This window comes from Zea mays, chromosome 2, assembly GCF_902167145.1.
Source record: "Zea mays cultivar B73 chromosome 2, Zm-B73-REFERENCE-NAM-5.0, whole genome shotgun sequence".
NCBI classification, from domain to species: Eukaryota; Viridiplantae; Streptophyta; class Magnoliopsida; order Poales; family Poaceae; genus Zea; species Zea mays.
Window position 1 is genome coordinate 17,137,429 of NC_050097.1, and position 25,463 is coordinate 17,162,891.

A 25,463-nucleotide genomic window follows, 5' to 3' on the forward strand; every position below is an offset into this window, starting at 1 on the left:
TGGCACTAATCAATTCATTTAATTTCTCTTTTTGTTGCATGTTAAGATTGACAAAAAGAGTAAGCAAGTTATCCTCCTCATCACTAGAATTATCCTCATCACTAGAGGTTGCATATTTAGTGGAGGATTTTGATTTTACCTTCTTCTTCTTGCCGTCCTTCGCCATAAGACACCTGTGGCCGATGTTGGGGAAGAGGAGCCCTTTGTTGACGACGATGTTGGCGGCATCCTCGTCGGAGGAGGAGTCGGTGGAGCTCTCGTCGGAGTCCCACTCCCGGCAAACATGGGTATCGCCGCCCTTCTTCTTGTAGTACCTCTTCTTTTCTCTCCTCTTTCCCTTCTTGTCGTCGCCCCTGTCACTATCACTAGATAATAGACATTTAGCAATGAAATGACCAGGCTTACCACATTTGTAGCAAACCTTCTTAGAATGGGGCTTGTAATCTTTCCCCTTCCTTTGTTTGAGGATTTGGCGGAAGCTCTTGATGATGAGCGCCATCTCCTCATTGTCGAGCTTGGAGGCGTCGATGGGGACTCTACTCGGTGTAGAGTCTTCTTTCTTCTCCTCCGTTGCCTTGAATGCAACGGGTTGTGCTTCGGGTACGGAGGAGGAAGCGCCTTGCTCGATGATCTTCTTGGAGCCTTTGATCATCAATTCAAAGCTCACAAATTTGCCTATCACTTCCTCGGGAGACATTAGTTTATATCTTGGATCACCACGAATTAATTGAACTTGAGTGGGGTTAAGAAATACAAGTGTTCTAAGAATAACCTTGACCATTTCATGGTCATCCCACTTGGTGCTCCCGAGGTTGCGCACTTGATTCACCAAGGTTTTTAGCCGGTTGTACATGGCTTGCGGGTCTTCTCCTTGGCTTAGCATGAAGCGACCGGGCTCCCCCTCGACCGTTTCTCTCTTGGTGATCTTCGTCACCTCGTCTCCTTCGTGCGCCGTTTTGAGGACGTCCCAAATCTCCTTGGTGCTCTTTAATCCTTGCACCTTGTTATACTCCTCTCGACTTAGAGAGGCGAGGAGTATTGTGGTGGCTTGTGAGTTGAAGTGCCGGATTTGGGAAACTTCATCTGAATCATAGTCCTCATCCCCTACGGATGGTACCTGTACACCAAACTCAACAACGTCCTAAATACTAGTGTGGAGTGAGGTTAGGTGATGTCTCATTTTATCACTCCACATGTTATAATCTTCACCGTAAAAAACCGGTGGTTTGCCTAATGGAACGGAAAGCAATGGAGTACGTTTAGAAATGTGAGGGTAGCGTAGGGGAATCTTACTAAACTTCTTGCGCTCATGGCTCTTAGAAGTTATGGACGGCGCGTCGGAGCCGGAGGTGGATGGCGACGAAGAATCGGTCTCGTAGTAGACCACCTTCTTCATCTTCTTCTTTTTGTCACCACTTCGATGCGACTTGTTGTAGGAGTGTGATTCTCCCTTTCCTTTGGAACCAGACTCCCTTGATGGAGCCTTCTCGAGGCTTGTAGCGGGCTTCTCGCCGGTCACCATCTCCTTCTTGGCGTGATCTCACGACATTACTTCGAGCGGTTAGGCTCTAATGAAGCACCAAGCTCTGATACCAATTGAAAGTCGCCTAGAGGGGGGGGGGGTGAATAGGTGGAATCTGAAAATTATAAACTTAAGCACAACTACAAGCCGGGGTTAGCGTTAGAAATATAAACGAGTCCGAAAGAGAGGGCGAAAACAAATCACAAGCAAATAAGAATGGATGGCACGGTGATTTGTTTTACCGAGGTTCGGTTCTTGCGAACCTACTCCCCATTGAGGTGGTCACAAAGACCGGGTCTCTTTCAACCCTTTCCCTCTCTCAAACGGTCACTTAGACCGAGTGAGCTTCTCTTCTCAATCAAATGGGACACTAAGTCCACAACAAAGATGTAACATCCCAAAATCCCATCTAAGGTTTGAAACCCTAACCTCCTAATCCCCCCCTTATTTTACTTTTCTTCCTTAACCCTACCCTTAGAACCCCTTCTCATGTGCATACACTTGAAATAATTAGAGCACCTCACATAGACTATATTTCTCACTCAAGATCACTTAGAAAATATTTTTGGTCTCCAAAGAAAAAGAAACAAAAATAGAAAAAGGAAAAGAAAGGAATTAGAATTGGAAAAAGAAAAACTCCCCCCTCCCTCGGCTGGGCCGAATCCGGCCCAACCAGCCCCGCGCGCCCACGCTCCCCTCCTCTCTCCCCGGCCCAGGCGGCCCAGCTCCGTGCGCGGCTCCCTCTCGCTGATATCCGGACCCCGCCCGTCAGCGCCTCGTCCCCCTCCCTCTCGCGCCGCTTCCTCTCGCTGGCAGCTAGGGCCCGCTTGTCAGTTTCGTCCCTCTCGCCCATCCCTCACCGGCGCATCCGCCGCTGAGCCCCCCCTCGCCTCGTCGCCTCGCCATTAATGCTCGCCCAGCCTCCGCGACAACCCCGCCACTGTGCTCGAGCCGTCCTCTCACCCCCGCCTGCCCGAGACATCGCAATCGGCGTTAGCGCCATTCCCGCCATCATGGCGAGCTCGCCGGCGCTCACCGTCTCCTCCATCCCCCTCCCTCCCCCGAGCGCCTATAAAAGGACCCGCCCGAGCCCCGTCTTCACCACACAGCTTCGGCCACCGCCACTGCCTTCTTCCCCGAGCCATTCAAGCTTGCGCCACCGTGCTCCCTTCATCGCTCCGGTGAGCTCCCTTTTCCCCCTCTAGCGATCCTCTGTCCAATTAAACTATGCCGGAAGCTCCGCCACACTCTCACGGTCACAGGGCGCCACTTCTCCCACTCTATTGTGGCCGGCAACCTCACCGGCGGCATCACCACCGCGGGCACCCGCCACCGTGCCATGGACCGACCGCCATAGGCCCCCGCAGGCAAAACCAATGTCAGCCGACCAACGTTAGTGAAGTTCGAAGCTTTCTGGGAATGGCAGGGTATTACCGCCGCTTCATCAAAGGATTCTCCAGCATAGCAAGACCAATGTCAGAACTTCTCAAGAAAGACCATAAATTTGTGTGGACCCCAAAATGTGAAGGGAGTTTCCAGATCATAAAGGAGAAACTCACAACAGCACCCGTTATGTCATTACCAGATATTCATCAAGATTTTGTCGTCTTCTGTGATGCCTCGAGGCAAGGCTTAGGGTGTGTGCTAATGCAAAACGAGAAAGTCATTGCTTACGCATCGCGCCTACTCAAGCCACACGAACAGAATTACCCCACCCATGATTTGGAATTGGCAGCCATAGTGCATGCCTTGAAGATATGGAGGCATTACCTAATCGGAAACAAATGCCACATTTTCACCGATCACAAGAGTCTGAAGTATATATTCACTCAACCAGATCTCAACCTCCGTCAGCGAAGATGGTTAGAGCTGATCGAGGATTATGACTTGGAAATTCATTATCACCCCGGGAAGGCCAACGTGGTAGCAGACACCCTCAGTCGAAAACCATTCGGCATCAAGGGGACCAACTTTTTAGAAGATTGGAAGAAAGAATCAGCTCAACTGAATGCGTGTCTGGGAAACAGCGACAGTCTAGAAGTCAAACCAATGCTAGAAGACCTCATATGCAAAGCTCAACGTCTAGACTCAGAGACAGCAAGACTTGTGGAGAAAGCCCGCAAGGAACAACTCCCGGACTTCAGGACAGATGAACAAGGAGTCCTTTGGTTCAAAAATCGTCTGTGTGTACCAAAAGGGGAGGCCCGAGAAGTCCTGCTCAAGGAAGCTCACAACTCGGCCTACTCCATCCACCCAGGAACTACCAAGATGTACCTAGACCTCAAAACCAGATACTGGTGGCAAGGGATGAAGAAAGAAATAGCTCAGTATGTGGCCCGATGTGACATCTGCCAACGAACGAAGGCCGAGCACCAAAAACCTGTAGGCCTATTGCAACCCCTCCCGATACCTGAATGGAAGTGGGAAGAAATAGGCATGGACTTCGTAACCGGACTGCCCTGGATGCAAAAAGGGAATGATTCCATCTGGGTAATAATAGATCGCCTCACCAAGGTAGCCCATTTCATCCCAGTGAAAACTACCTTTGGAGGAGCTACCCTTGCCCGGATTTATCTCAAGGAGATAGTCAGACTCCATGGCATCCCAAGGAAGATAGTGTCAGACAGGGGAACCCAGTTCACATCCAAATTCTGGACAAGCCTTCAGAAAGCTATGGGCACCAAGCTAGATTTCAGTACCGCTTATCACCCTCAGGCAGATGGGCAGACAGAAAGAGTCAACAAAGTCCTTGAAGATCTATTAAGAGCATGTGTGCTAGCTTTTGATAGAAGTTGGGAATCCAGACTACCCTACGCAGAGTTCTCATACAACAATAGCTATCAGGCCAGCATCAAGATGTCGCCATTCGAAGCACTATATGGACGGAAATGCCAGACCCCTCTCATGTGGTCCAACGTAGGGGAAAAAGCACTAGAAGGACCTGCCTTTGTCAAAGAGGCGGAAGAGAAAGTTGCACTGATCCGCAGAAGGTTACTTGAAGCTCAGAGTCGGGAGAAGAGTTATGTAGACAATAGGCGGAGGGAACTCAGATTTGAGGAAGGAGACTTCGTCTACCTCAAGGTTTCTCCAATGTGTGGTGTCAGGAGGTTCCAAGTAAAACGAAAGCTAGCCCCGCGATTCATAGGTCCCTATCCCATCATTGGCAGGGTAGGACCCACAACATACCGTCTGGAATTACCGGAATCCATGTCCAACATCCACAATGTGTTTCACGTATCCCAGCTCCGCAAATGCCTGCTAGCACCAGAAAGTCACATCGAAGAAGAGACAGTACAGGTTCAGAAAGACCTTCAGTACCGTGAAAAACCAGTGAAGATTCTTGATTCAGCAGTCAGAAAGACTCGCACCTCAGAGGTGAAGCTCTGTAAAGTTCAGTGGAGCAGAGAAGGAGAAGAGGAAGCTACCTGGGAGAGTGAGGACTCCTTGAGGAGGGAATACCCTTATCTTTTCTCAAATCCAGTCTAAATCTCGAGGGCGAGATTCCTTTAAGTGGGGTAGGTTTGTAACATCCCAAAATCCCATCTAAGGTTTGAAACCCTAACATCCTAATCCCCCCTTATTTTACTTTTCTTCCTTAACCCTACCCTTAGAACCCCTTCTCATGTGCATACACTTGAAATAATTAGAGCACCTCACATAGACTATATTTCTCACTCAAGATCACTTAGAAAATATTTTTGGTCTCCAAAGAAAAAGAAACAAAAATAGAAAAAGGAAAAGAAAGGAATTAGAATTAGAAAAAGAAAAACTCCCCCCTCCCTCGGCTGGGCCGAATCCGGCCCAACCAGCCCCGCGCGCCCGCGCTCCTCTCCTCTCTCCCTGGCCCAGGCGGCCAAGCTCCGCGCGCGGCTCCCTCTCGCTGACATTCGGGCCCTGCCCGTCAGCGCCTCGTCCCCCTCCCTCTCGCGCCGCTTCCTCTCGCTGGCAGCCAGGGCCCGCTTGTCAGTTTCGTCCCTCTCGCCCATCCCTCACCGGCGCATCTGCCGCCGAGCCCCCCCTCGCCTCGTCGCCTCGCCATTAATGCTTGCCCAGCCTCCGCGACAACCCCGCCACTGTGCTCGAGCCGTCCCCTCACCCCCGCCTGCCCGAGCCATCGCAATCGGCGTTAGCGCCATTCCTGCCATCATGGCGAGCTCGCCGGCGCTCGTCGTCTCCTCCATCCCCCTCCCTCCCCCGAGCGCCTATAAAAGGACCCACCCGAGCCCCGTCTTCACCACACAGCTCCGGCCACCGCCACTGCCTTCTTCCCCGAGCCATTCGAGCTTGCGCCGCCGTGCTCCCTTCATCGCTCCGGTGAGCTCCCTTTTCCCCCTCTAGCAATCCTCTGTCCAATTAAACTATGCCAGAAGCTCCGCCACACTCTCACGGTCACAGGGCGCCACTTCTCCCACTCTATTGTGGCCGACAACCTCACCGGCGGCATCACCGCCGCGGGCACCCGCCACCGTGCCGCGGATCGGCCGCCATAGGCCCCCGCAGGCAAAATTCGCCCCACCCCCGTGACCCCCTTCACCCGCCCGTGCTTCGCCACCGTTTCCCCGCCAAAGAACCGGCCCCACGGCGGAGAACCGCCGCGGGACTCGCCGCCGACCGGACCCCGGTCGAGCTCCCTCCCCTCCCTCGTTGCCGTCAACACCGTCAGCCACCCCCTCTCCCTGGCGTGTGGGCCCCGCGCCACGGCGCCATCCCCCGCCGTCGCCCCGCGCGGCTGGGCCAAGTGGGCCAAAAGCGCGCCCGCCCGTGCGCGCTCGTGCCAACTGGGCCGAAATCCCCCCGGCCCGGCTAGCTGGAAAATCCTTTCTCTTTTTCCTTTCCCATTTCTTTTTCCCATTTTTCACATATATATTTAGATGCTAATATTTTATGCACCAAAAATAGTCTAAATAAATTATAGGGCACAAAAATAATAAAGTATAAGAACTTGCACACCCCACAAAGGTCACTATGTTTGATGTATTGTTATTATCTGTGTTTGATTAGCGGAAGAGGGATCCGATCCTCCGGAACTTATAGCTCCGGAAGAAGGGCAAGAACCCGACCCCTCCGAGATAAACCTCTTGTGCCAGGAAAGCTTCGACGAAGGCAAGTCCATCCTTCCCTTGATGCATTATTTACCTATTTCTATCTACCACTACCTAAGCCTGGATTATGGGATGGGAATCGAATTGCATAGTGAGCATGAGAGAGCCCGCATTAACTATTACCTTGATTAAAAGATATGGGGCAAGTAAAAAGGGTACAAGTGGCATGTTTCCCAAAAGTGTGCGATGAAGGGTATTCACCCTCATCACCTGGTGAGCAGGATGATCAGGGACTCCCTGGTTTAGGGGAGGGCCTAAGGTGATGGCTCAGCTGGTTTAGGCGTGAGCAGAAGGATTGTCCTCTCGTATAAGGACCGGTTTGTCATCTTTCATTACCTGTACTCAAAAAGTACAACCACTCGAGGCTGTGTGGGTAGCCACTCGATCTGAACTCGTACGGTCCAACCCCAGGGTTATGAAGGCTGGGGAGCACCGGGAGGATAAGGAGGGGGGAAAGTTTTGTCCGGTTTGGACATGGCGGTGGCCTGACTCCTTCCGGTATAACCGTTAAGGTTAGGACGTGCAAGGAAGGAAAGAGTTTCGGAATCGGATCTCATTGGCCATGAGATCGCAGAGCCGGACTAGTGGGTAAAGTGTACCCCTCTGCGCAGAGTCTAAACCTATTCGAATAGTCCGTGTCCACTGGTATGGATGAGTCTGGTATGGTATGACAATTAGTGTTTCTACTACAACCGGGAACAGGGAAACGTGTGTGTATGTTCTGGAAAGAAAGTGGTGCCACGGGAGCGGGAAGCTCAGTGGTGGTCAAGCAAGTGTTAATTCTAATGTCTTGGGAAAAACCTACATCAATGAGTACTGCCTTTCTCTGAAAAAGTATGAGTGACTTCAACTCCACCATATAAAGCATGTACAATATAGGTCACTTTCTCTTTACGGGAGCTGGGTGGGCTTGCGGAATACCTAGTGTATTCACCTAGATTTATTTATGTTTTTCAGCAGCTGAAGACTTCTTTTCTGCTATGCTTGATTGATGGGGCTGTGTCTTCACCCAGTTCTGCCTGTGGCCTGGGCTATTTTGTCTTCCACTGCGCTTTATGATTTTTGGCTCACTCTCGAGTTTGTATCCCTCGGTATTGTAATAACATTATTCAGACTCTGTAACTATTTGAAATAATGAATGTGGTTACTAGCCTCCTGGGACTAGTAATTGTATCACATTTGAGTCCCAAAGTATCAGGACGCTTCAGGTGGTATCAGAGCCTATAGGACTGGCCGTAGACCGCAACCCTGACCTTAAAAAGTTGCCTTAACAAGAAAACACCTCTTACCCCCCCCCCCCCCAAGAAACACTCTTTCCTATCCCCGATATTAACAGACCCTTCTTTTCTTCTACTAGATGGAAGACTCCTGGGTTATTAGGACATCCTATTGCTCAGGGGAAGAAGGATTCCCTCACCTCTTACGGAGTTGCGCGCTACGCATGGGGATCCGCAAGAAGCCCGAATATGTCTGGAAGGAATACCACGAAAATGGAGTAGAAAAGTGCTCTATGGCAGTCTACCTGGGAGAAAGCCAAAGCTACCCAAACCACCCTCCCTTCCAAGTCAACTTCACCGAGCACCGCTTCCTAGACACTTGCCAAAGTGTAGCCCGAAAAGCCCTTAAACAGCTATGCCAAAACTACAGCCAAGAGATCTCTGAAACCCCCTTCGTTATTTCCCACCTAGCAACAAAAATACCCCCACCTGGAGGAAAAGACTTTAGGCTCTGTCAGGGAGAGACCCCACCGAGGATGACCCCACCATTGTCTACATGGTCGGATACCTCCACACCCTCGACAACCACTATGATGACCTCTCCTCCCACTGCACCCACCTAAACTCCCGGGTGGAAAGCCTGGAGCGGCAAGTCAGAGAGCTTAAGCAAGAGAAGGCATCCCTCCAAGAGTGTCTCGACATAGCAGAAGGCGAGGAGGCCAACACCCGTGAGGCTTATCGAACCTTAAAGATGGACTATGAAAAGAAGCTAAAGAAGCTCGCCCCAAGAAGAAAATCCAGAAGAAGACCACCAACCGAGGATGCCAAACGGAGAAGAAGAAGAAGAAGACCCCTCCAGCCCCACCTCCCCCCAGGGTAGATGATTGGTCCGACGCCGAGGATATATCCCTAGCAAGCCTTGATGATCTTCTCAAGGAGTTTGGGGATACCTTAGAGAAAGAGTTCGGTAGTACCTTAGGGAACGCTCTCGTGTAGTACAACCTGTAGTAGTCATATGCTTGAAATGTACTGGTGTAATGAATAAAATAACTTGGTTGAAAACAATTTGCATATGCATAATAGTGACTCCCTCCCATGGCAGATGGCTTCGGATAACACCACGCCTACCGCCTCCGGGATTGGAGCAGGGTTTCCCCTGAGAGCTGAAGGGGAAGCTGATAGAGAGGAAAGTGAAACCCACCTCCCCGCACCTCCGCAATTACCCTTAGATCTAGCCCAAGTTCTAGCCAATCAAACCCGACTCATCGAGGTCCTCACTCGAAGTCTGGAAAATCAACGTCCAAATGGTGGAAGACCGCAAGACAGAATGGGGGATTTCCTGAGGCTCAAGCCTCCCACGTTTGCTGGATCAAGCAATCCCCTCGATGCCGACGATTGGATGCGCACGATTAAAAGAAAGCTGGAAGCCATCGGATGTCCAGAAAATCAGCGTGTTCAACTGGCTGCCCATCAACTTTCCGGGATGGCCTTAGCCTGGTGGGATACCTTCAACATCACCATCAGAGATGCTACCTGTGCGGAATTTGAAGCAGCTTTCCGGGAGCACCATGTGCCCCAAGGACTTGTACAGCTTAAGGAGGACGAGTTCCGAGAACTGACTCAAGACGGAAGATCTGTCAGCGAATATATGCACAAGTTCACAGAGTTAGCCCGCTACGCGCCAGATGACGTCAGTACCGAGGGCAAGAAGATGGCCCGTTTCCTGAAGGGACTCAGGCTAGAACTCAAGACAATTCTGGCTAGCCAAGACTTCCTCAATTTCTCTCACCTTTCCAACAAAGCCATGCAAGTTGAAAGGGCAAAGGAGGAAGAAAAAGGGCATCTCAAAAGAAAGTTCCAGGTTCTCCGGGCACAGCAGCAGGACAGGCACCAGAAGACTCGATCATTTGGGTTTCCACCCAAGGGACCAAACTTCAGTAGACCAGCTGAAACCGCCCCATCGCGGTTCAGCCAGCAGAGTCAGAGCTCTTTCCATACCCCCTCAGTGGCAAGCAACCAACCCCCAGCGAATGCATGTTGGCACTGCGGTGATCCTAGTCACTTCAAGAACAACTGTCCGCAGTTGAAGCCACTAGGACCCGCCTACTCCAACTCGGTGAATGGCCCCAAGAATACCTCGGCATCCGCCCCCAAGGCGCCCTCCTCCGTCAGCCAACAAAACAAGACCCCGTACCAAGGAAGGGCACGAGTGAATCACATCGATGCCCAGGAGGCTCAACAAGCTCCAGGAGTAGTGCTCGGTGAGTTCCTTGTTGAATTTACTTCCGCTACCGTACTTTTCGATTCCAGAGCATCCCACTCTTTCATAGCCACTAGTTTTGTGGAAAGGCATGGCATTCCCTCTACTCCTCTAGAGATTCCCTTGGTCACCCGAACCCCAGGGTCCGACCTTCTATGCCAGCTCAAATGCTCCCAAGTCAGAATCCTTTTAAGTGGGGTAGTATTCCTGGCAGACTTAACCGTCTTGCCATCCAAAGGAATTGATGTGATCCTAGGAATGGATTGGCTAACTAAACACAAAGGCGTCATCAGTTGCGCAGACAAGACAGTCCTCCTCACCGACCAGCAGGGAAAGTCAGTCTCTTGTCAGGCACAACCACCCGCCAGTGACCCAATGATGTTCAATCTAGCAACAGAAAGTATATCAGTGGTAGAAGAATTCATGGATGTGTTTCCAGAAGAGTTACCAGGAATGCCACCAGAAAGAGAAGTGGAGTTCTACATAGATCTGCTCCCTGGAACAACACCCATCGCAAAGAGACCATACCGCATGGCTCCGACCGAGTTAGCAGAACTGAAGCTTCAAATCGCAGATCTTCAGCAAAAGGGATACATTCGTCCCAGCTCATCCCCTTGGGGAGCACCAGTCCTGTTCGTCTCTAAGAAAGATGGAAGCATGAGAATGTGTATTGATTACCGATCGTTAAATGAAGTCACCATCAAGAACAAGTATCCACTTCCTCGGATTGACGACCTCTTCGATCAGCTTCAAGGAGCCAAGTACTTCTCCAAGATAGACCTAAGGTCTGGTTACCACCAATTGAGGATCAAGGAAGCAGACATCCAGAAGACTGCATTTGTCACCCAGTACGGGCAATATGAATTCACAGTGATGCCGTTCGGACTGACCAACGCACCCGCCTTTTTCATGAACCTCATGAACAAAGTGTTTATGGAAGAGCTAGATAAGTTTGTCGTGGTCTTCATTGACGACATCCTTATCTACTCCAAGAACCGCGAAGACCATAAGCGTCACCTTCGGATCGTCCTCGGAAAACGCAGAGCACACCAACTTTATGCTAAACTCAGTAAATGTGAATTCTGGTTGGAAAAGATAGCCTTCCTTGGGCATATCTTAACCGCAGAAGGAATAGAAGTGGACCCTTCCAAGGTGGAAGCAGTATCAAAATGGAGGCAGCCGACCAACGTTAGTGAAGTTCGAAGCTTCCTGGGAATGGCAGGGTATTACCGCCGCTTCATCAAAGGATTCTCCAGCATAGCAAGACCAATGTCAGAACTTCTCAAGAAAGACCATAAATTTGTGTGGACCCCAAAATGTGAAGGGAGTTTCCAGATCATAAAGGAGAAACTCACAACAGCACTCGTTCTGTCACTACCAGATATTCATCAAGATTTTGTCGTCTTCTGTGATGCCTCGAGGCAAGGCTTAGGGTGTGTGCTAATGTAAAACAAGAAAGTCATTGCTTACGCATCGCGCCTACTCAAGCCGCACGAACAGAATTACCCCACCCATGATTTGGAATTGGCAGCCATAGTGCATGCCTTGAAGATATGGAGGCATTACCTAATCGGAAACAAATGCCACATTTTCACCGATCACAAGAGTCTGAAGTATATATTCACTCAACCAGATCTCAACCTCCGTCAGCGAAGATGGTTAGAGCTGATCAAGGATTATGACCTGGAAATTCATTATCACCCCGGGAAGGCCAACATGGTAGCAGACGCCCTTAGTCGAAAACCATTCGGCATCAAGGGGACCAACTTTTTAGAAGATTGGAAGAAAGAATCAGCTCAACTGAATGCGTGTCTGGGAAACAACGACAGTCTAGAAGTCAAACCAATGCTAGAAGACCTCATATGCAAAGCTCAATGTCTAGACTCAGAGACAGCAAGACTTGTGGAGAAAGCCCGCAAGGAACAACTCCCGGACTTCAGGACAGATGAACAAGGAGTCCTTTGGTTCAAAAATCGTCTGTGTGTACCAAAAGGGGAGGCCCGAGAAGTCCTGCTCAAGGAAGCTCACAACTCGGCCTGCTCCATCCACCCAGGAACTACCAAGATGTACCTAGACCTCAAAACCAGATACTGGTGGCGAGGGATGAAGAAAGAAATAGCTCAGTATGTGGCCCGATGTGACATCTGCCAACGAACGAAGGCCGAGCACCAAAAACCTGTAGGCCTATTGCAACCCCTCCCGATACCTGAATGGAAGTGGGAAGAAATAGGCATGGACTTCGTAACCGGACTGCCCCGGACGCAAAAAGGGAATGATTCCATCTGGGTAATAATAGATCGCCTCACCAAGGTAGCCCATTTCATCCCAGTGAAAACTACCTTTGGAGGAGCTACCCTTGCCCGGATTTATCTCAAGGAGATAGTGAGACTCCATGGCATCCCAAGGAAGATAGTGTCAGACAGGGGAACCCAGTTCACATCCAAATTCTGGACAAGCCTTCAGAAAGCTATGGGCACCAAGCTAGATTTCAGTACCGCTTATCACCCTCAGACAGATGGGCAGACAGAAAGAGTCAACAAAGTCCTTGAAGATCTATTAAGAGCATGTGTGCTAGCTTTTGATAGAAGTTGGGAATCCAGTCTACCCTACACAGAGTTCTCATACAACAATAGCTATCAGGCCAACATCAAGATGTCGCCATTCGAAGCACTGTATGGACGGAAATGTCAGACCCCTCTCATGTGGTCCAACGTAGGGGAAAAAGCACTAGAAGGACCTGCCTTTGTCAAAGAGGCGGAAGAGAAAGTTGCACTGATCCGTAGAAGGTTACTTGAAGCTCAGAGTCGGCAGAAGAGTTATGCAGACAACAGGCGGAGGGAACTCAGATTTGAGGAAGGAGACTTCGTCTACCTCAAGGTTTCTCCAATGCGTGGTGTCAGGAGGTTCCAAGTAAAAGGAAAGCTAGCCCCGCGATTCATAGGTCCCTATCCCATCATTGGCAGGGTAGGACCCGCAACATACCGTCTGGAATTACCGGAATCCATGTCCGACATCCACAATGTGTTTCACGTATCCCAGCTCCGCAAATGCCTGCTAGCACCAGAAAGTCACATCAAAGAAGAGACAGTACAGGTTCAGAAAGACCTTCAGTACCGTGAAAAACCAGTGAAGATTCTTGATTCAGCAGTCAGAAAGACCCGCACCTCAGAGGTGAAGCTCTGTAAAGTTCAGTGGAGCAGAGAAGGAAAAGAGGAAGCTACCTGGGAGAGTGAGGACTCCTTGAAGAGGGAATACCCTTATCTTTTCTCAAATCCAGTCTAAATCTCGAGGGCGAGATTCCTTTAAGTGGGGTAGGTTTGTAACATCCCAAAATCCCATCTAAGGTTTGAAACCCTAACATCCTAATCCCCCCTTATTTTACTTTTCTTCCTTAACCCTACCCTTAGAACCCCTTCTCATGTGCATACACTTGAAATAATTAGAGCACCTCACATAGACTATATTTCTCACTCAAGATCACTTAGAAAATATTTTTGGTCTCCAAAGAAAAAGAAACAAAAAGAAACAAAAATAGAAAAAGGAAAAGAAAGGAATTAGAATTAGAAAAAGAAAAACTCCCCCCTCCCTCGGCTGGGCCGAATTCGGCCCAACCAGCCCCGCGCGCCCGCGCTCCCCTCCTCTCTCCCCGGCCTAGGCAACCCAACTCCGCGCGCGGCTCCCTCTCGCTGACATTCGGGCCCCGTCCGTCAGCGCCTCATCCCCCTCCCTCTCGCGCCGCTTCCTCTCGCTGGCAGCCAGGGCCCGCTTGTCAGTTTCGTCCCTCTCGCCCATCCCTCACTGGCGCATCCGCCGCCGAGCCCCCCCTCGCCTCGTTGCCTCGCCATTAATGCTCGCCCAGCCTCCGCGACAACCCCGCCACTGTGCTCGAGCCGTCCCCTCACCCCCGCCTGCCCGAGCCATCGCAATCGGCGTTAGCGCCATTCCTGCCATCATGGCGAGCTCGCCGGCGCTCGCCGTCTCCTCCATCCCCCTCCCTCCCCCGAGCGCCTATAAAAGGACCCGCCCGAGCCCCATCTTCACCACACAGCTCCGGCCACCGCCACTGCCTTCTTCCCCGAGCCATTCGAGCTTGCGCCGCCGTGCTCCCTTCATCGCTCTGGTGAGCTCCCTTTTCCCCCTCTAGCGATCCTCTGTCCAATTAAACTATGCCAGAAGCTCCGCCACACTCTCACGGTCATAGGGCGCCACTTCTCCCACTCTATTGTGGTCGGCAACCTCACCGGTGGCATCACCGCCGTGGGCACCTGCCACCGTGCTGCGGACCGGCCGCCATAGGCCCCCGCAGGCAAAATTCGCCCCACCCCCGTGACCCCCTTCACCCGCCCGTGCTTCGCCACCATTTCCCCACCAAAGAACCGGCCCCACAGCGGAGAACCGCCGCGGGACTCGCCGCCGGCCGGACCCCGGTCGAGCTCCCTCCCCTCCCTCGTTGCCGTCAACACTATCAGCCACCCCCTCTCCCTGGCATGTGGGCCCCGCGCCGCGGCGCCGTCCCCCACCGTCGCCCCGCGCGACTGGGCCAAGTGGGCCGAAAGCGCGCCCGCCCGTGCGCGCTCGCGCCAACTGGGCCGAAATCCCCCCCGGCTCGGCTAGCTGGAAAATCCTTTCTCTTTTTCCTTTCCCATTTCTTTTTCTCATTTTTCACATATATATTTAGATGCTAATATTTTATGCACCAAAAATAGTCTAAATAAATTATAGGGCACAAAAATAATAAAGTATAAGAACTTGCACACCCCACAAAGGTCACTATGTTTGATGTATTGTTATTATCTGTGTTTGATTAGCGGAAGAGGGATCCGATCCTCCGAAACTTATAGCTCCGGAAGAAGGGCAAGAACCCGACCCCTCCGAGTTAAACCTCTTGTGCCAGGAAAGCTTCGATGAAGGCAAGTCCATCCTTCCCTTGATGCATTATTTACCTATTTCTATCTACCACTACCTAAGCCTGGATTATGGGATGGGAATCGAATTGCATAGTGAGCATGAGAGAGCCCGCATTAACTATTACCTTGATTAAAAGATATGGGGCAAGTAAAAAGGGTACAAGTGGCATGTTTCCCAAAAGTGTGCGATGAAGGGTATTCACCCTCATCACCTGGTGAGCAGGATGATCAGGGACTCCCTGGTTTAGGGGAGGGCCTAAGGTGATGGCTCAGCTGGTTTAGGCGTGAGCAGAAGGATTGTCCTCTCGTATAAGGACCGGTTTGTCATCTTTCATTACCTGTACTCAAAAAGTACAACCACTCGAGGCTGTGTGGGCAGCCACTCGATCTGAACTCGTACGATCCAACCCCAGGGTTTTGAAGGTTGGGGAGCACCGGGAGGATAAGGAGGGGGAAAGTTTTGTCCGGTTTGGACATGGCGGTGGCCTGACTCCTTCCGGTATAACCGTTAAGGTTAGGACGTGCAAGGAAGGAAAGAGTTTCGAAATCGGATCTCATTGGCCATGAGATCGCAGAGCCGGACTAGTGGGTAAAGTGTACCCCTCTGCGCAGAGTCTAAACCTATTCGAATAGTTCATGTCCACTGGTATGGACGAGTCTGGTATGGTATGGCAATTAGTGTTTCTACTACAACCGGGAACAGGGAAACGTGTGTGTATGTTCTGGAAAGAAAGTGGTGCCACGGGAGCGGGAAGCTCAGTGGTGGTCAAGCAAGTGTTATTTCTAATGTCTTGGGAAAAACCTACATCAATGAGTACTGCCTTTCTCTGAAAAAGTATGAGTGACTTCAACTCCACCATATAAAGCATGTACAATATAGGTCACTTTCTCTTTACGGGAGCCGGGTGGGCTTGCGGAATACCTAGTGTATTCACCCAGATTTATTTATGTTTTTCAGCAGCTGAAGACTTCTTTTCTGCTATGCTTGATTGATGGGGCTGTGTCTTCACCCAGTTCTGCCTGTGGCCTGGGCTATTTTATCTTCCACTATGCTTTATGATTTTCGGCTCACTCTCGAGCTTGTATCCCCTAGTATTGTAATAACATTATTCAGACTCTGTAACTATTTGAAGTAATGAATGTGGTTACTAGCCTCCTAGGACTAGTAATTGTATCACATTTGAGTCCCAAAGGATCGGGACGCTTCAAAAGACCACCACACAATTGGTGTCTCTTGTTTTGATTACAAGTGTTATGGAAACAAGAATGAGAAAGAAGAAAAGCAATCCAAGCGCAAGAGCTCAAAAGAACACAAAAGTCTCTCTCTCTAGTCACTAATTTGTTTGGAGTGATTCTGGACTTGGGAGAGGATTTGATCTCTTTGTTTGTGTCTTGTATTGAAAGCTATAGCTCTTGTATGAGGTTTGAAGGCTGAAAACTTAAATGCCATGAATGTGGGGTGGTTGGGGGTATTTATAGCCCCAACCACCAAAATGGTCGTTGGGGATGGCTTCTGTCGACGGTCGCACCGGACAGTCCGGTGCACCGCCGAACATTGTCCGGTGCGCCAGCCACGTTACCCAACCGTTAGGGTTCGACCGTTGGAGCACTGACTTGTGAGGCCACCGGACAGTCCGGTGGTGCACCGGACAGGTCCTGTAGACTGTCCGGTGCGCCTTCAGGCGCGCACTGTAGCGCATTTAATGCCTTCTGCAGATGATCCGTTGGCGCGAAGTAGCCGTTGCTCCGCTGGCACGCCGGACAGTCTGGTGCTACACCGGACGTCCGGTGAATTATAGCGGAGCGGCCTCCCAGATTCCCGAAGCTGGCAAGTTCAGCGTCGATCTCCCTGGTGCACTGGACACTATCCGATGGTGCACCGGACACTGTCCGGTGGCACACCGAACAGTCCGGTGCGCCAGACCAGGGCTGCCTTCGGTATAATTTGCTCCTTTGTTTTGAACCCTTTCTTTTATCTTTGTATTGGTTTGTTGTGAACCTTTGGCACCTGTAGAACATATTTTCTAGAGCAAACTAGTTAGTCCAATAATTTGTGTTGGGCAATTCAACCACCAAAATTCATATTGGAAAAGGTTTGACCCTATTTCCCTTTTAGAAACCTCATACTATTTCACATCATGCATTTATGTATAAAATTAGGCATCTAGCTCTAGGCATACCACACGTGTTAAAATGCCTAGAAAGAAAATTCCTGCTGCATCAAATGAGCATAATATTTCATTTAAGACTTTTGATGCATCATATGTTTTAACTAACAAATCAGGTAAAGTAGTTGCCAAATATGTTGGGGGCAAACACAAGAGCTCCAAAACTTGTGTTTGGGTACCCAAGGTGCTTGTTTCTAATGTGAAAGGACCTAAGATCGTTTGGGTACCAAAGAACAAGGCCTAAAATTGTTTTGTAGGTTTATGCATCCGGTGGTTCAAGTTGGATAATCGATAGCGGGTGCACAAACCACATGACAGGGGAGAAAAGGATGTTCTCCTCCTATGAGAAAAATGATGATCCCCAAAGAGCTATCACATTCGGGGATGGAAATCAAGGTTTGGTCAAAGGTTTGGGTAAAATTGCTATATCCCCTAAGCATTCTATTTCCAATGTTTTTCTTGTAGATTCTTTAGATTACAATTTGCTGTCTGTTTCTCAATTATGCCAAATGGGCTACAACTGTCTATTTACAGATATATGTGTTACTGTCTTTAGAAGAAGTGATGATTCAATAGCATTTAAGGGAGTGTTAGAAGGTCAACTATATTTAGTTGATTTTAATGAGAACAAAGCTAAACTTAACACTTGCCTAATTGCTAAGACTAACATGGGTTGGCTCTGGCATTGCCGACTAGCACATGTTGGAATGAAGAATCTTTACAAACTTCTAAAGGGAGAGCACATTTTAGGACTAACAAATGTTCATTTTGAGAAAGGCATGGTTTGTAGCGCATGCTAAGCAGGAAAGCAAGTTGGCACCCACCATCCACACAAGAACATAATGACGTCTGATAGGCCGCTCGAGCTACTCCACATGGATTTATTCGACCCGATTGCTTACATAAGCATCGGCGGGAGTAAGTACTGTCTAGTTATTGTGGATGATTATTCTCGCTTCACTTGGGTGTTCTTTTTGCATGAAAAATCACAAACCCAAGATACATTAAAGGGATTCTTGAGACGGGCTCAAAACGAGTTCGGATTAAGGATCAAAAAGATAAGAAGCGATAATGGGATGGAGTTCAAGAATTCACAAATTGAAGGCTTTCTTGAGGAGGAGGGCGTCAAGCATGAGTTCTCTTCTCCCTACACACCTCAACAAAATGGTGTAGTGGAGAGGAAGAATAGAACTCTATTGGACATGGCAAGAACCATGCTTGATGAGTACAAGACACCGGACCGGTTTTGGTTGGAAGCAATCAACACTGCTTGCTACTCCATCAACCGGTTATATCTTCATCGAATCCTCAAGAAGACATCATATGAACTCCTCACCAGTAAAAAGCCCAATGTTTCATATTTTAGAGTCTTTGGAAGCAAATGTTTTATTCTTATTAAAAGAGGTAGAAAATCTAAATTTGCTCCTAAGGCTGTAGAAAGCTTTTTACTAGGATATGACTCAAACACAAGGGCATATAGAGTCTTCAACAAATCCACTAGATTAGTTGAGGTTTCTTGTGTCATTGTGTTTGACGAGACTAATGGCTCCCAAGTGGAGCAAGTTGATCTTGATGAACTAGATGATGAAGAGGATCCATGCATCGCGCTAAGGAACATGTCCGTTGTGGATGTGTGTCCTAAGGAATCTGAAGAGCCTCCAAAAACACATGATCTACTGTCATCTTCCATGCAAGCATCTTCACCAACCCAAGATGAGGATCAGGCTCAAAATGATGAAGATGAAGATTGAGGATGAGCCACCTCAAGAGGAGGACAATGATCAAGGGGGAGATGATGATGATAAAGACAAGGAAGATAAGCATGAAATACAGGGTCAAAGACCGCCACACCCAAGAGTCCACCAAGTAATTCAACGAGATCACCCCATCAACTCCATCCTTGGTGACATTCATAAGGGGGTAACCACTAGATCTTGTGTTGCTCATTTCTATGAACATTACTCTTTTGTTTCCTCTATTGAGCCATACAGGGTAGAGGATGCACTAAGAGATCCGGATTGGGTGCTGACAATGCAAGAGGAGCTCAACAACTTCACGAGGAATGAGGTATGACATTTAGTTCCACGTTCTAATCAAAATGTTGTAGGTACCAAATGGCTATTCCACAACAAGCAAGATGAGCATGGTGTGGTGACAAGAAACAAAGCCTGACTTGTGGCCAAAGGTTATTCACAAGTAGAAGGTTTGGACTTTGATGAAACTTATGCACTCGTAGCTAGGCTTGAGTCAATTCGTATATTACTTTCCTATGCTACTTACCATGGCTTCAAGCTTTATCAAATAGACATGAAAAGTGCCTTCCTCAATGGACCTGTCAAGGAAGAGGTCTATGTTGAGCAACCTCCCGGCTTTGAAGATAGTGAGTACCCTAACCATGTATATAAACTCTTAAAGGCGCTTTATGGGCTCAAGCAAGCCCCAAGAGCATGGTATGAATGTCTGAGAGATTTCCTTATCACTAATGGCTTCAAAGTCGGAAAAGCCGATCCTACTCTCTTTACTAAAACTGTTGCAAAAGATTTGTTTGTATGCCAAATTTATGTTGATGATATTATATTTGGGTCTACTAACAAATCAACTTGTGAAGAGTTTATTAGAATCATGATACAGAAATTCGAGATGTCTATGATGGGGGAGTTGAAGTATTTCCTTGGATTTCAAATCAAACAACTCCAAGAGGGCACCTTCATCAGCCACACAAAATACATTCAAGACATACTTAAGAAGTTTGGGATGAAGGATGGCAAACCCATCAAGACACCCATGGCAATAAATGGGCATCTCGACCTCGACACGGGAGGTAAATCCGTTGATCAAAAGGTATACCGGTCGATGATAGGATCTTTACTCTATTTATGTGCATCTCGACCGGATATTATGCTTTCTGTATGCATGTGTGCAAGATTTCAGGCTGATCCTAAGGAAGTTCACCTTAGGGCCGTGGAGAGAATCATGAGATACTTAGTTTACACTCCTAAGTTTGGGCTTTGGTACCCCAAGGGATCCACCTTTGATTTAATAGGATATTCTGATGCCGATTGGGTAGGGTGTAAAATTGATAGGAAGAGCACATCTGGGACTTGTTAGTTTCTAGGGAGATCCCTGGTGTCTTGGGCTTCAAAGAAACAAAACTAAGTAGCTCTTTCCACCGCCGAAGCCAAGTACATTGCCACAGGCCATTGTTGTGCGCAATTACTTTAGATGAGGCAAACCCTTAGAGACTATGGCTACAAATTGAGCAAAGTCCCTCTCCTATGTGATAATGAGAGTGCAATCTGCATGGCTGATAATCCTGTTGAACATAGCCGCACTAAGCACATAGACATTCGGTATCATTTTCTGAGGGATCACCAACAAAAGGGGGATATCAAAATAGCTTATGTAAACACCAAGAACCAATTAGCCGATATCTTTACCAAGCCACTAGATGAGAAAACCTTTAGCAAACTTAGGAATGAGCTAAATATACTTGATTCTCAGAATTTTGATTGAAACATTGCACACATAGCTGATTTATATATCTTTGATCATGTCTCTTTCGTTTGGTAGAAATGCATATTTCTTAATTATTCTTGTACCAAGGCTACGACTAATGTGTTTTCAAGTGTATTTCTACTAAGTCGTAGATTGAAAGGGAAATTGAGTCTTCGGCGAAGACAAGGCTTCCACTCCACTCTAACGGTATCATTTACCCTTCGTCGTCACTCCGCACATCTCTCAATTGGTATAATTCTTCACTCATATTTCTTTTACCAATGGGGGAGAAAGTATAAAGTAGGGTTCTCAAAGTCTCCGTTTTTTGGCGCTTAATGCCAAAGGGGGAGAAGATATTAAGCCCAAAGCAAAAGGACCGCACCACCAACATTTCAAAAAATTTTGAAATAAAGTTTTAATTGATGTTTTTCATATTGGTATCCACAAAATGGCAATCTCTTCAATTGGTATCTTTAAAGTTAGATTTTCAAAATTGGTATCTAACTCACAATCAATCCTTCAAGTGGTATCTTTAAAGGTCAATTTTCAAATTGATATCCATTTCAAAAAACCCTTTTGAAAGCTAAGAGGAGAATTTCATTCAGGGGGAGTTTTATTTAGTCAAAGAAAAAACATTTGAAATAGGGGGAGAAAATTCAAATCTTGAAAATGCTTCTTGCAATCTTATTCATATACCTTTGACTATTTGCAAAAGACTTTAAAAAGATTTTTCGAAAGGATTTGCAAAAATAAAACAAGTGGTGTAAATGTGGTCCAAAATGTTAAAGAAAAGAAAAGCAATCCATTCATATCTAATGAGATTGACAATTGGTTTAATTCCAAGTAACCTATGCACTTACCATATGCAAACTAGTTTATTTCTGCACTTTATATATTTTGCTTTGGTTTGTGTTGGCATCAATTACCAAAAAGGGGGAGATTGAAAGGGAATTAGGGTTAACCTTTTCCTACAATTAATTTTGGTGGTTGAATGTCCAACGCAAACATATGGACTAACTAGTTTGCTCTATAGCTCATGTATTACAGGTGCATAAGGTTCAACACAAACCAATAAAAGATTCAAGTTAGGGACTAAATTAAACCGGAGCAAAGAACTTGAGTGTGTTGTGGTGTGGCGCACCGAACTGTCCGTTGTGCCACCGGATAGTGTTCGGTGCACCATGCCCGTACAAATCCGAAGCAGCCACTCTCGGGAATTTACAGGCGCCCTCCGCAATAATTCACCGGACTGTCCGATGTGCCACTGGACTGTCCGATGAGCCAGTGGGGTAACGACTACCTGCGCGCAACGGTCGACTCTGACAACGTTACAGTGTCGTGGCAGAAGTCAGAGCAGTGAGTCAGAGGGGCACCGGACTGTCCGGTGCACCACCAGATTGTCTGGTGCCACAAGAAGACAAAGGCGCCAACGGTCAACTGCTCCAGAACCCTAACGGTTGGGTGACGTGGCGGCGCACTGGACACTGAACAGTGTGTGTCCGGTGGCGCACCGGACTATCCACTGCGCCCATCGACAGTAGCCTCCCCAACGGCTACCTTGGTGGTCGGGGGCTATAAATACCCCCAACCACCACAACTTCAAGCATCCAAGTTTTCTGAACATCACATTCAATACAAGAGCTATAGCATTCACTCCAAGACACAATATAAAAGATCAAATCCTCTCTGAGTCCCAAATTCACTCCAAACACTTAGTGGCTTGTGTGTGAGAGATTTTTGTGTTCATTTGAGTTCTTGTCACTTGGATTGGCTTTCTTCTTTTCTTTCTCTTACTCACAAGTGCTTTGTAAGCGAGGCAAGAGACACCAAGTGTGTGGTGGTCCTTGCGGGGTCTTAGTGACCCGTGAGATTAAGGAAGAAGGCTCACTCGGTCTAAGTGACTGTTTGAGAGAGGGAAAGAGTTGGAATAGACCCGGTCTTTATGACCTCCTCAACGGGGACTAGGTTCTTTGGAACCGAACCTCGTAAAATAAATCACCGTGTTCACTCGCATTATTTCTTGGTTGATTTGTTTTCTCTCTCTTTGCGACTTGAGTTTAACTCTAATACTAACCCTCGACCTTAGTGCGTGTTTAAATTTATAAATTTCAGGTTTCGCCTATTCACCCCCTCTAGGCGACTTTCACCAATGTTATTGGCGCCTAGGTCACCGACGTGGCGCTTGAGGTGAAGCTTGCGTGGCGACCACATGTCGAAGGTAGGCGCCATAGATCTTGGCGCCTACCCCTGTAAAACGTACATCCACGCATACAGGGGGTAGGAGCCAAGATCTATGGCACCTACCCCCTTTAAACCGAAGGGCCCCACCTTTTCTCATGTTTCCCTTCTCCTCTCCTTCGTCTAGCCCACGTCGCTGCCCCTCACCGCGCCTTCGCCGCGCCGCCCTCTGCCACCACACCCCGCCGCCCGCGCCAGCCGCCTCCCTCCCCGTTGGCACCGTCCCTACCGGTCGCCCTCCCCGCATGCGCCTTCCCGTAGGTATTGTTTTTAGTATTTAGTATTTTAGTTAGTTCTTAGTTACGTATTTAGAATTTTAGTTAGTTTTTGTTAGGTATTTCACATTTTAATTAGTATTTTAGTTAGTAATTTAGTTTAAAAACTTGGTATGTAGCTAATATAGTTAGTATTTTAGTTATTTAGTTAGGGTTTAAAACTAGGTTGAATGTGATAAACGTGAGTTTCATTAAATGTTGTAAACGTGAGTTTGATTGAATGTGATAAATGTGGATTTGATTGAGGGGATGGACGTCACCATGTGTTTAATGTGATTTGAATTTGTAGGTTTTAGTAACCTCCCCATACAAGGGAGGTGTTGTCCAAATTCTATACTTAGTAGTATGTTATTATTTGGTTAGTATTTAGCTATTAGTTAGTAGTTCGTTATAGTTAGTTAGTAGATGAATACTGTTTTATTTGTTACTTAGTATTTAGTTATTGAGGTGATGGACGTCGCCATGCGTTTCTACAGATATCCTTAGGCATACGTAACTATTATTTCTACTTCTTTGTTTCTATATGGTTTTATAGTTCAGTAAAACTAACTTTACATATTTATATAGCATTCATTTGTGCAATAAAACCGTGGGTTCACTTGGTGGGTAGATCCTTGCCCTATTTTTCCGCATGCGCAATACATATCCTACCTACAAGAAAGGATATTAGATCTAGAGAGTGAAGTAAGCAACACAAACAAGGAGGAGGAAGATGTAGACAACAATAATGGAGATGGTTCACAAGTGCAACTATGCCCCGATCCATGTTGTTCGTGCCCTTGTCACAACAAGATTGCTGGTCCATCCACTCCTCCACAACAGCCACACCAACTATTGGGAGGATACTGTGGAGAAGGCTCCACACAATTCGGAACATGTGAGCACTACTAAGAATGTGGGAGCACTACTAAGAATATGGGAGCACTAGTCTTGTGTATCTCTGTATCGGCTGCTTTAAGTCTTTTGTATCAATTGCTTTTAGTCAACAATTTGTTACTTCGAGTGCCAAACTAAAATATGAGTAGACACAAAATCTAAAATACTTAATAATACAGAAAATATAACCAAAAAACCGAGTTTTATGGAGTCTACAAAAAAGTTTATTACTACATAATACTTTTTGAGACTTCAACATCATAAATGATTGCTCACTACTGAGTGCAGCGGGGCCACTTTCCCTTCCGGAAAGCATCCGGGTTCTCCTCCATTGTCTCCTTTGCACGACGTGCATGATCAAGCTTCTTCTCTCTCTCCTCCCTGTAATAAGCGACACGTCTCATTTCCATCTCTTCAATATGTTGTTGCTTCACTGCAAGCTCTTCTCATCTCTTGTCTACCCTCTCCTTCACTACAGCAATCCAAAGCATCCCCGTCGGCTATATTAATTCCCATCGGCCTGCGTGCGGGCCGACGGGGATTAAGGGTCTGTTTGGTTGAGCTGTGGCTGTGAAAAAAAGCTACTGTGGGCTGTGAGCTGTGGAAAAAGCTGTTGTGGGCTGTGAGCTGTTAAAAAGCTAAAAACCATTTGGTGGAAACCACTAAAAGCCGTTAAAAGTTCTTAAATATATGTTTTCACAGTTCCATCCAAAAGTCACTAAAAGCAGGTCCAAGGGTGCTTTCAGTTTTGCACTACGAGAAAGTCAGCTTTTAGAAAAAGCTGCTTTCTGGATCCAGCCCTTTGGTTTGGCTTTTGGCTTTTAGGGGGCAAAAGCCAAAGCCAAAAGCCAAACCAAACACACCCTAAGTAACTCCCGTCGGCCCGCGCTTAGGCCGACGGCGATTAACTAACTCCCGTCGGCCGCGCCGCCAGGCCGACGGGAGTTATTCGAAATAACCAACGCCGGCCGTTCTTCTTCCTTTCTTTCTGTTTCTCTACGCCGCGCATTTCTCTACGCCCGCGCCGCCGCCGTGCTACCCTGCCCGCGCCCGCTCGCACGCCGCCGGTGCTGCCCGCCGCCCCGCCGGTGCTGCCCGCCGCCCACGCGCTCCGCCCGTGCTGCCGCCCACGCGCGCCGCCCACGCCCGCCAGTGCTGCCCGCCGCGCCCGCCGGTGCCGCACGCCGCCACCGCGCCGCCCGTGCTGCCCGCCGCCCCCGCGCCCACGCCGCGCCCAAGGCCGCCGCCCCCGCCCGGGCGCCCGACGACCGCCGCCGAACGCCGTCGCCCGCCCAACGCGGTCACCCGCCGCCGTCCACGGTAGCCGCGACTTCACCACATCGAGGTCGTCCATCTGCGTCCACCACCGTCGTCCGCGCAAAGTGAGCGAGGTATATTATATA